Raw genomic sequence first — 8798 nt, forward strand, 5'->3', positions numbered from 1 at the left:
TGGTGCTGCTCAACCCTGCAGCATCCCAGGCTGTGCGCCCCACATCCGGCGTCCCAGCCCTCACTTCCAGGGCTGGCGCGTCTCTGTCCTTTGTGTTTCCAACCCCGCCAGCCGCCAGTCGCCAGCCTCCCCGCGCGGGCTCCTGGAGCTCCCCGTCTCAGTCTATTGTCTCGCGGGTGCTGACCGCGAGTCCGCCTGCTCCCCCGTGCAGGTGGCCCTCCAGCCGCCAGCCGCCAACTGCCCCGCGCACACTCCCGGAGCTCCCGGTCTCAGCCTCGATCCAGTGAGCACACCGGAGCTCCGGAGCTCCGTGAGATGCTTGGTGGCGCACGCTCCCGGCTCACAGACTCAGTCTGCCTTTTCCAGGGTGCGGGTCTGCGGTCCGCCCGCTCCTCGGTGCAGGTGGCCCGCCAGCCGCCCCGCGCGCACTCCCGGAGCTCCCGTTCTCAGTCTGCTGTCTCGCGGGTGCCATCCCGAGTCCGCCTGCTTCCCTGTGCAGGTGGCCCGCCAGCCGCCAGCCGCCCCGCGCCGCGCGCTCCCGGAGCTCCCGTTCTGCTGTCTCAAGCGTGTGGGTCCGCGGTCCGTCGCTCCCCCGTGCAGGTGGCTACCGCTTCCCGGCGCCCTGACACGGCGGCTCCCTCCCCTTCTGTTTATCTTCCGATATCTGCGCGCGGTTTCATGGCTCCCCGCTTCGTACCTCGATACTCAGCGCTGGAGATGTTCTTTTGTAGAGATCCAGATGTATCTTCCTGCGTCTCAGGCTGATTCCGTGGATGTTCCTGCTCCCTTAACAGATTTCTTAAAGCCTAATTCTGCTGATTTTTCTGTTATACCTTCCAGTTGTCTTTTCCTTTCTTGTAGTCTCATCAAACCTAGGAATACAGAGCAATAGATGCTACTGTTACTTTAACATCTTGTATCTATTTATAAAGTTGCCTAAAAATAGATCTAAGACATACTTGCTTACAGTCTCTAACTAGTCTTTATGTGGTAAGTTTATTTCTAAATATTCTCTTCTTTCTGATCTTTCTGAGCCCTGGGCACATTTGTTCTTAGGACATGGTGTCAGATTTAGTTCTTCAGGTCAACTCTGCTTATTCAATAATCATCTCAGTTCCTTAGCCACCACAATTACACGCCTCTAATATTTCTATTTTTGTCAAAACAGTTTCTTTCTTTCTTTTTTTTTTTTTTGCTGATGGCAAAGGGCCTACTAAATATTCAATGCACCTGTTTTTTTCCTTTTCTTTCTCTTTTGTTTTGTCCTATCTTGGTTGGGAAGGGAACAGCTTAGTCAGACTCTACAATGCAAGCTGTAGTGAGAGATAGGAGCCTAAGGCTCTCTGGGTGTGTGCAAATGCTCATAGGTGTATACAGGTATTAGTCATGGCCTGAGCCCTCCTCTAGTTCAGAGTATACAACCGGAAAGAATAATACCACAGTCATGCTAATTAATAAGGTCTTAGTAATAGATCTATTTTGAAGATATTTAATAAGTACAATCTTCATTAATGTTTTTATGGCCAACAATTACATGAAATGTGAAAACTTAAACCCATGTGCCTTGTGTAATCTGTCAGAAACAGATTGCCAAGCAGTCACTTTAATCACGCTCAATACCTAATTTGGGTGATGGCCTCTGCATAAAGACATGGATTGCTGGGAAGTCAACCCCATGAGAACTACTCTCCACATGTACAGCTAAGACAGTCCCTGGTGAATGAATAGTTCTGTTGAGACAATGTGTTGACCCAAATATTCAATATTTGCATAGTAGGAAACTGAGTATCAGAGAGGTTAATTGATAACCAAAGTGACACAGTTCAAAAGAGACAGAACTGGAATTGGAGTTAATAACTCCTTTTAGACTGAGCATAGCTGCCTATCCAGGCTAACCTGGGCTCAAAGTATGCAGTAATATGAACTATTGCTTGTGATGACAAATTTCCCACTCTTGTTTTATTCCATTCTGGCACCATCCCAGCTGTATTCCAGCTGCTAAGTGAGTTACTCAGTGAATATCTAAGGTTTAATGCTTTAATGTGGAACACAATGTTTGTTTTGAAAGTCACTCCTAAAATAATGACCCATGTGTGACAGCACAATTGAGTTCTAAAACTTGAGCATCGGAAAATCTGAAATCTGCTTAATTAACATGTGTTTCCCTAATATACAATAATTGAGAAAATTCTATTGTATCTGAGTCAATCAGCACTTTGAACAGTAGCAATTATTGGAATAAGAACATTAAGAATGAGGTATTCTTGAATTCAAAGATATGAGCCCATCAGAGCTCTGACTCTTCATAAGTAAGAGAAATTGAAAAAGCTCATGATGTTTATGCTATGTCAAATAATTTGTAAATAAATTATTTAAAAATCTTATTTTACTAAAGTTGTCCTCAAAACCCTATGCCTTACACTTGTGCTATTATTTTTTTGGAATAGGACTTGAGATGCTACTCCAGAGTTTCAGGGAAAGTAGAGCTTCTGTCACTTGGCTTGAGATGAAAACAGGACACACATCAAGTTATGGCATTTGAAAATGCTCCTTTTCTGGAATGAACAGCTATCATGCTTAGTTTCTTTTTTTTTTTTTAAATTGATAAAGTTGATGAGATTTAGAGACTGTAATAGTGAAGGAATGATTGCCAAGCATTACAATTAAGTAGAGAAGCATGTTCTGAAATATTTCAATCTGAAACGAAGAGTCCTGCAATAATTCTCCCCTTGAATCTTCACTAAAGATACAGACAATTGTCTGAGTTTTTGTTTCTCCTCACCTGCCTCTCAAAACATAGCAGGTTGTCTCATCACAGCTGTATTTCACAGGAAGAGTGTGAAGATACATGAGTTACCAATTGTAAAACACTTTAAAGTCAGAGGTGTTATACTCGATGATAGTGAGAAAGTAGAAGGAAAATAGGTGACAACTTGCTAAAAAATCTGTCATTGTCCATTTCTGGATAACTTCAGGGTAGCTCATGATAAAGCCTTCACCCAAAGGCACACTGGATCTATTTCCACAAAGTAGCATGTTGAGTATCACAAGAAACACCTTTTCTATAACTCTTTCAAATGGCAACAGTTACACAGAGGGATATAAAGCAAGCTACACTGCTTTGCTGACATAATTAAAATGAAAAAATGATACAGGGCAAAATTAACTTCCTATGATTACAAAACAAAACAAAAAAATGAACACACCAATTGTATGTCCCTACAAATACTGCAAATTCAGTGAGTCCTAAGTTAGCTTTTGCTCCTTCTCTGAGTATCCTATTTTGAATAATAGCTATACTATCCATTCAGTTTTCCAAGTTGGAATGAAGGACTATACCATGACTTTTAAGTTTCTCTCACTGTCATGTTACCAGTCTCATAAAAGACAACTTCTAGGGTATTTTATACTGTCTTAACTGAAACTGACATCTTTGCATTCAGACATAGCTAACTCCCAACTTTATAACTCATCCTAGTAACTGTCATTGAATTCTATTTTCCCATATATGCATACACCTGTGCACACACACATTATTCCTGGTATTGTCATTCATACAAAAAAACCCCAAAAACAAAACAAAACAAACAAAAAAAACTCTACTGATCCTTTCTGCTAATGGGATGAAACCCAAGAACGCCAGCATTTCAGCTCAGCCTACTCAATCTCGCTCATTTGCCTCTAAAGATTGATTTTGTACCCTCTCCAGGTCTGGGCTAAACCGTATGATAGAGAAATTTGTATCTCCCAAATATGTAATCCTTCACTGGCATTATTGTCTCTGCACTGGTTTGCGTGTGTGTGTGTGTATGTGTGTTTTCTTTTTTGGTTTTTGAGTTTTTCTGGCTATAAAGTAATTATTTCCTATTTTCTCACATGGGAAAACAAAGACAGAAAAAAGACTTTTCATCTCAGTTAGGTTAGGGGGTTCTTTTTTTGTGCAAAGTTTTCTAAGACTAGGGTGTTTCCCTCCTCTTTTTAAAATGCATCTTCCTCTCACAGAGGATCATAGGGGAAGGGAGAGAAAACTGAATGGCAAGAAATCAGAGAGGAAGACAAACAATGAGAGACTCTGAACTCTAGGGAACAGACTGAGGGTTTCTGGAGGGGAGGTGGGTGGGAGGATGGGGTAACTGGGTGATGGGCCTTAAGGAGGGCATATGATGTAATGAGCTCTAGGTATGCAACTGATGAATCACTGAACTCTACATCTGAAACTAATGGTGTACTATACGTTGGCTAACTGTATTTAAACAACAACAACAAAAAATGTATCTTCCCCCAGGGCGCTTGGGTGCCTCAGTCGGTTAAGCATCTGCCTCTGGCTCAGCTCATGATCTCAGGGTTCTGGGATCAAGCCCCACATGGGGCTTTCTGCTCAGTGGGGGAGTCTGTTTATCTCCCTCTGTCTGCCCCTCCCCTAGTTCCTGCACTTGCTCTCTCCCCCCCAAATAAATAAAATCTTAAAAAAAATAAAAATAAAATGCATCTTCATGTCATTGTGTTTACCACACTACCCTGTATTGCACTGCACTGCACAGTGTAAATACCCTGTATTTACACACTTTTTATTTACATAATGTAACACATAAGTGTATTTGCCTGGCTTACCACTGTGAGCTTTTTAAGGAAAGGGTTGTTCATTTCATTCCTGTACCTCCAGAGCTTGGCACAGGGACCTAACACATAATTCAATCTCAATAAATATTTAAGGAAGGAAGGGAGAGAGGGAAGGACTTCAAGGAAGGGAGTGGGAAAACGAAGGAAGTGAGTGAAGAAAGGCATGAAGGAGGATGCAAAACGTTTGTTTTCCATTATGAGGTGACTTGAAATTCAAATTCAAAACACAAGTACTATGGTAGCTCAACACTGGAATTAGACCACACATTTAGTTCACAAAATTTAAAACTTGGTTCACAAAATGTTTCTTTTATTTTTTTTTAATATTTTTTACGTGTGATGTTTTGGTTATGATTATATCATTAGCCCTGTGAGAAAACAGGTCTTGAAAAACTGATTTATAAAACCATTATATACAACTTTGACCCTTAAGCAAGTATGTTCTGAGCATGAAATTATGGTTAACAAGAGGATATTTTGGAACACACCCCGTTTGTAATCTGCATTCAGTACCGTAACCCACAAAAGCAGCTCTTCCTCATAAAACTACACGTGAAAATCAAGGTTGAGATTCGCCACTGGTTTTAGACTTCAGATTGATAAAATGCTATAAGCAGCCTTGAGAGAAATGATTAGGATAGTATATACAAAGATGTTTCAGTTTCACTAGGGAACATAGCTCCTATTTATTGTAACATTTAATCATGTGTTTTCTTGTTACATTTGGAAATAAACTTTGCCAACATGACAGAGCGATAAACCAATCACTTAGAGATATCCTCTAAGGCTTTGAGGCTTTATAAGACAGAATATATTTCACAAATGCAAAGACGATAAAACATAAAGAATAAAATATTTGAATCGTTTGGATCACATTTCCTTTCCCTTATCATTGGTGATAGCAGTGCCCTGATATAGAATTCTATCTAAAACATACAGAATATGGAACTAAAGGACCTTCATGTTGATGTTTATTATGGGTCTCTGAACTTAAGTAGCTATGTCAATTCTGGGACCTGGGATAGCTTAAGACAGACACTCCAGCATGCAAAATTAGGATTTTAAAAAAATTGATATTACATCTGTCACAATGGGTGATAGCACTTGAATCTTTCCCAGCTAGCTCCAAAATTAATTCTGGATAAAGACTGTATAAAAATGGGAGAAAAATCCTTCTCTCATGTGACAGGTGACAGTTCTCTAGTTTTTGTTGCCTGACATCACTTTCACTACCAAGAAATTGAGAATGCAGCTAGTTTACTACAACAGTCTTCACATTCACATAAGAGAAACATAACAGGAGGAACCTTCATTGCTTCTGTGAAAGCTCCACTTTGGAGCTTTTAACTATGGTCTTTTTCCCATGTTCATTATAAAAAGAGTAGGGAATACAAAAATCATATACACACATAGCAATGTCAGGAAAAAATGAAAGGAAAACAATCTTAAGACAATGGGTAGCAAGTACTGTGGTATATCACTCAGGAATCCAGGATAAAGAGGGTAGTGTGGTGGTCATGACCTGAAAAAGGCTGGGTGACCAGAGGCTCATCTCCATAGGCAAGCCACACAGACCAGCAGAGGTGGTAACAGCAGCCAAAGGGGTTTCATTTTATTTATTTATTTTGAGACAGAGAGAGAGAGAGAGTGAGCATGAGTGGGGGAAAGGACAGAGGGAGAGGGGAAATTTTAAGCAAGCTCCACACCCTGAGTGGAGCCCATTGTGGGACTCAATCTCACAACCCTGAGATCACGACCTGAGCCGAAATCAAGAGTCGAATGCTTAACTGACTGAGCCACCCAGTGGCCCCGGAATTTTAGACTGTAGAGTGAAAGAAGAGATAACAGGTATCAGGTTGTAAGCTCCAAGTAGTGAGAGCTATCTACTTCATCCAACTCACCTTTCTCTTCCTTAAATTGCCTAAGAAGGCGGAACAATCATAGTCCCAGAGTACAGTACAAGAGGTCAACTGTACAGACGCTGTAAGGAGCCTCCAGGAGACCACCCATCTTTGGGACTGAGAAACTCCTTTCACCAGCTACCAACACTATTTGTTGCCTGCTGACCTCTCTCACCTTGGTTCCTAGCCAGGAATTTCCCTCAACCAAAGGAAGCTGCCTCACACAGCTTCTGCACCTTCTCTGAAAGCAACCCACATGCAATGAAGGGCTGGTGAATATGGAGGTCCACAGTCCAAGGCCATGCACCTTCATTTTAGACATCTCCGAAGGCACATGCCAGCATCGCAAATTGAGAGCCCTGAGGTGACTCCATTGGAGTTCCACGTCTCCCTCTGCTCATCCTGATTTCTTCACTCTCTAATAAGCCACCTGTACTTCAACTAAGAGTCTGTTTCATGGGGAACCTGACCTACAAAGCAAAATGGCAGTTACTAACTGGCACTTGCATGCTGATGGATGAAACACTGTACATATTATTATTTTTTTAATAGTACAAGAGGCTTTATTGACTACAGTGCAAACTAAAGCAAGAAGAAGAAACAATCATTTAAAAACACCAGAGACCCTTACAAAGCAAAGGTTAAGAAATAAATTAAGACTCCTGTTGAGTTGAGCTGTCCCTGGGATGAAAAACAGACCTCCTTCACTTCGATCCTTGGGTCCTTGGTATTTCCACTGGATATAGTCAAAGATGTCTTTCTCACTAACCACTGGCAGAGGCCCTCAGCAACTCCAGTGACTCTCCAGGCACGGACTGTGTATTCATCATTGTGAAGCCCTTTTTTAGGGCATGAGCTCTCATATTCTTATTGAAAATATCACTCCCAGTGAAATAGAGAGCAGCACAATAATATTGATTCTTGGGTATCAACCTTATATCAATTTCTGATGTGGATACTCCTTATCATCATTTTTACTGGGAAGCTGGAAAACACCCATGAACTTTGTTTCACCTTTTGACAGAACATCTGTAATAAAATGGACCTTCTGTAACTGCTCCATAACATGACATAAGAGCTTCGGCTGTTTGGTGGGTTCAGAAGTAAAGTTTGGATGGATCAGAAGAATATCCAGAAGAATACAATGGACTCTGTAGCTCTGTGAAACCCACCACAGACTATAGCCAGGAATTCAGAATCCAGTTTTTAAACTTCAATTAGTACAATGGCTTACATTTGTCACACTTCTTCAGGATGAATTCTTTTCTCAAATTCCTCAAAATATTTCAGCCCAATTCACTGATGATGGTTCAACTTATTACCTTCATTTTTTCCTGAGATCTTCTCATGTTTTAATTCCTGCATCTATAAACTTCCTTGCAGCAGATGGACCAATGCCACGGACTCGAGTCAGGAAATTGATAGATGAACGCGTATCATCCTGCTGCATCTTTCCCAGCTTACACAATTTTCCAGTCCCTAAAAATTCATCAATCTTTTCAGCAATTTTTGTTCCTACTCCAGGCAATGTCTTAGCTTCTCCACTTTTTATTTTGTATGGGTGCTTTGCTATCACAGATGCTGCTTTTCTATAAGCATGGTCCTTATGGATGGCCTAGTTCGTGTTCTTCTCAAAGTTCGCAAGTTCTGTGAGCATGTCGGTGATTTTCCTGTTGAGCGTCTCTGGCTGTGCCTTTCACCTGCTCGTGGTGGCCTGCCCAGGGACTGCAGAGTGCTCAGAGTCAGGAACTGGACCCCTCTCCCAGATTTAAGGAGGGTCTGGCTTTTGGGGAAGGGGGCAGACCAACCCCAACAAAGTCAGCATGACCCACTGAACAAGGGCTATCTCTGAAAACATTGTACATATTCTTATTACTGATCAAAATAGGTAGGACATATTAATGAGAGGACCTCTGACTACAAATTTCTGCCTTTTAGAATAAGGGCCAACCTTTTCCTTTTGCAAAAGAGATAATTAAGGCCTAGAAATAAAAATAATATATATATTTTAATCTCACAAAGTGAAGAAAAACTAGAACCTTGTGTGTGTGTGTGTGTGTGTGTGTGTGTGTGTGTGATTTGTAAACTTCTCTTAATACTGTTTACTTGAGTAGAAATTCTCAAACTAACTCTGCAGCAGAAACACAGCCCAGAGTTTTTTAATTTGGTTGTTTTTTGTTGTAATAAAGATTTTTCAGGCCCACCCCATGCATACTGAATCTGAATTCAGATGCAAAATTTCCCCAGAATCTGTATTTTTAAAAGTTGCACAAATTC

The 8798-nt window shown here is 41.3% G+C and overlaps 1 pseudogene; it reads right to left on the minus strand.

Annotated features, from left to right (window-relative positions):
* Positions 1 to 8220, minus strand: part of LOC100470459 — an 81328-nt pseudogene extending 73108 nt beyond the window's left edge.
* Between the last annotated feature and the right edge of the window lie 578 nt (positions 8221 to 8798).

Source organism: Ailuropoda melanoleuca, chromosome 15, assembly GCF_002007445.2.
Source record: "Ailuropoda melanoleuca isolate Jingjing chromosome 15, ASM200744v2, whole genome shotgun sequence".
Classification (NCBI taxonomy): domain Eukaryota; kingdom Metazoa; phylum Chordata; class Mammalia; order Carnivora; family Ursidae; genus Ailuropoda; species Ailuropoda melanoleuca.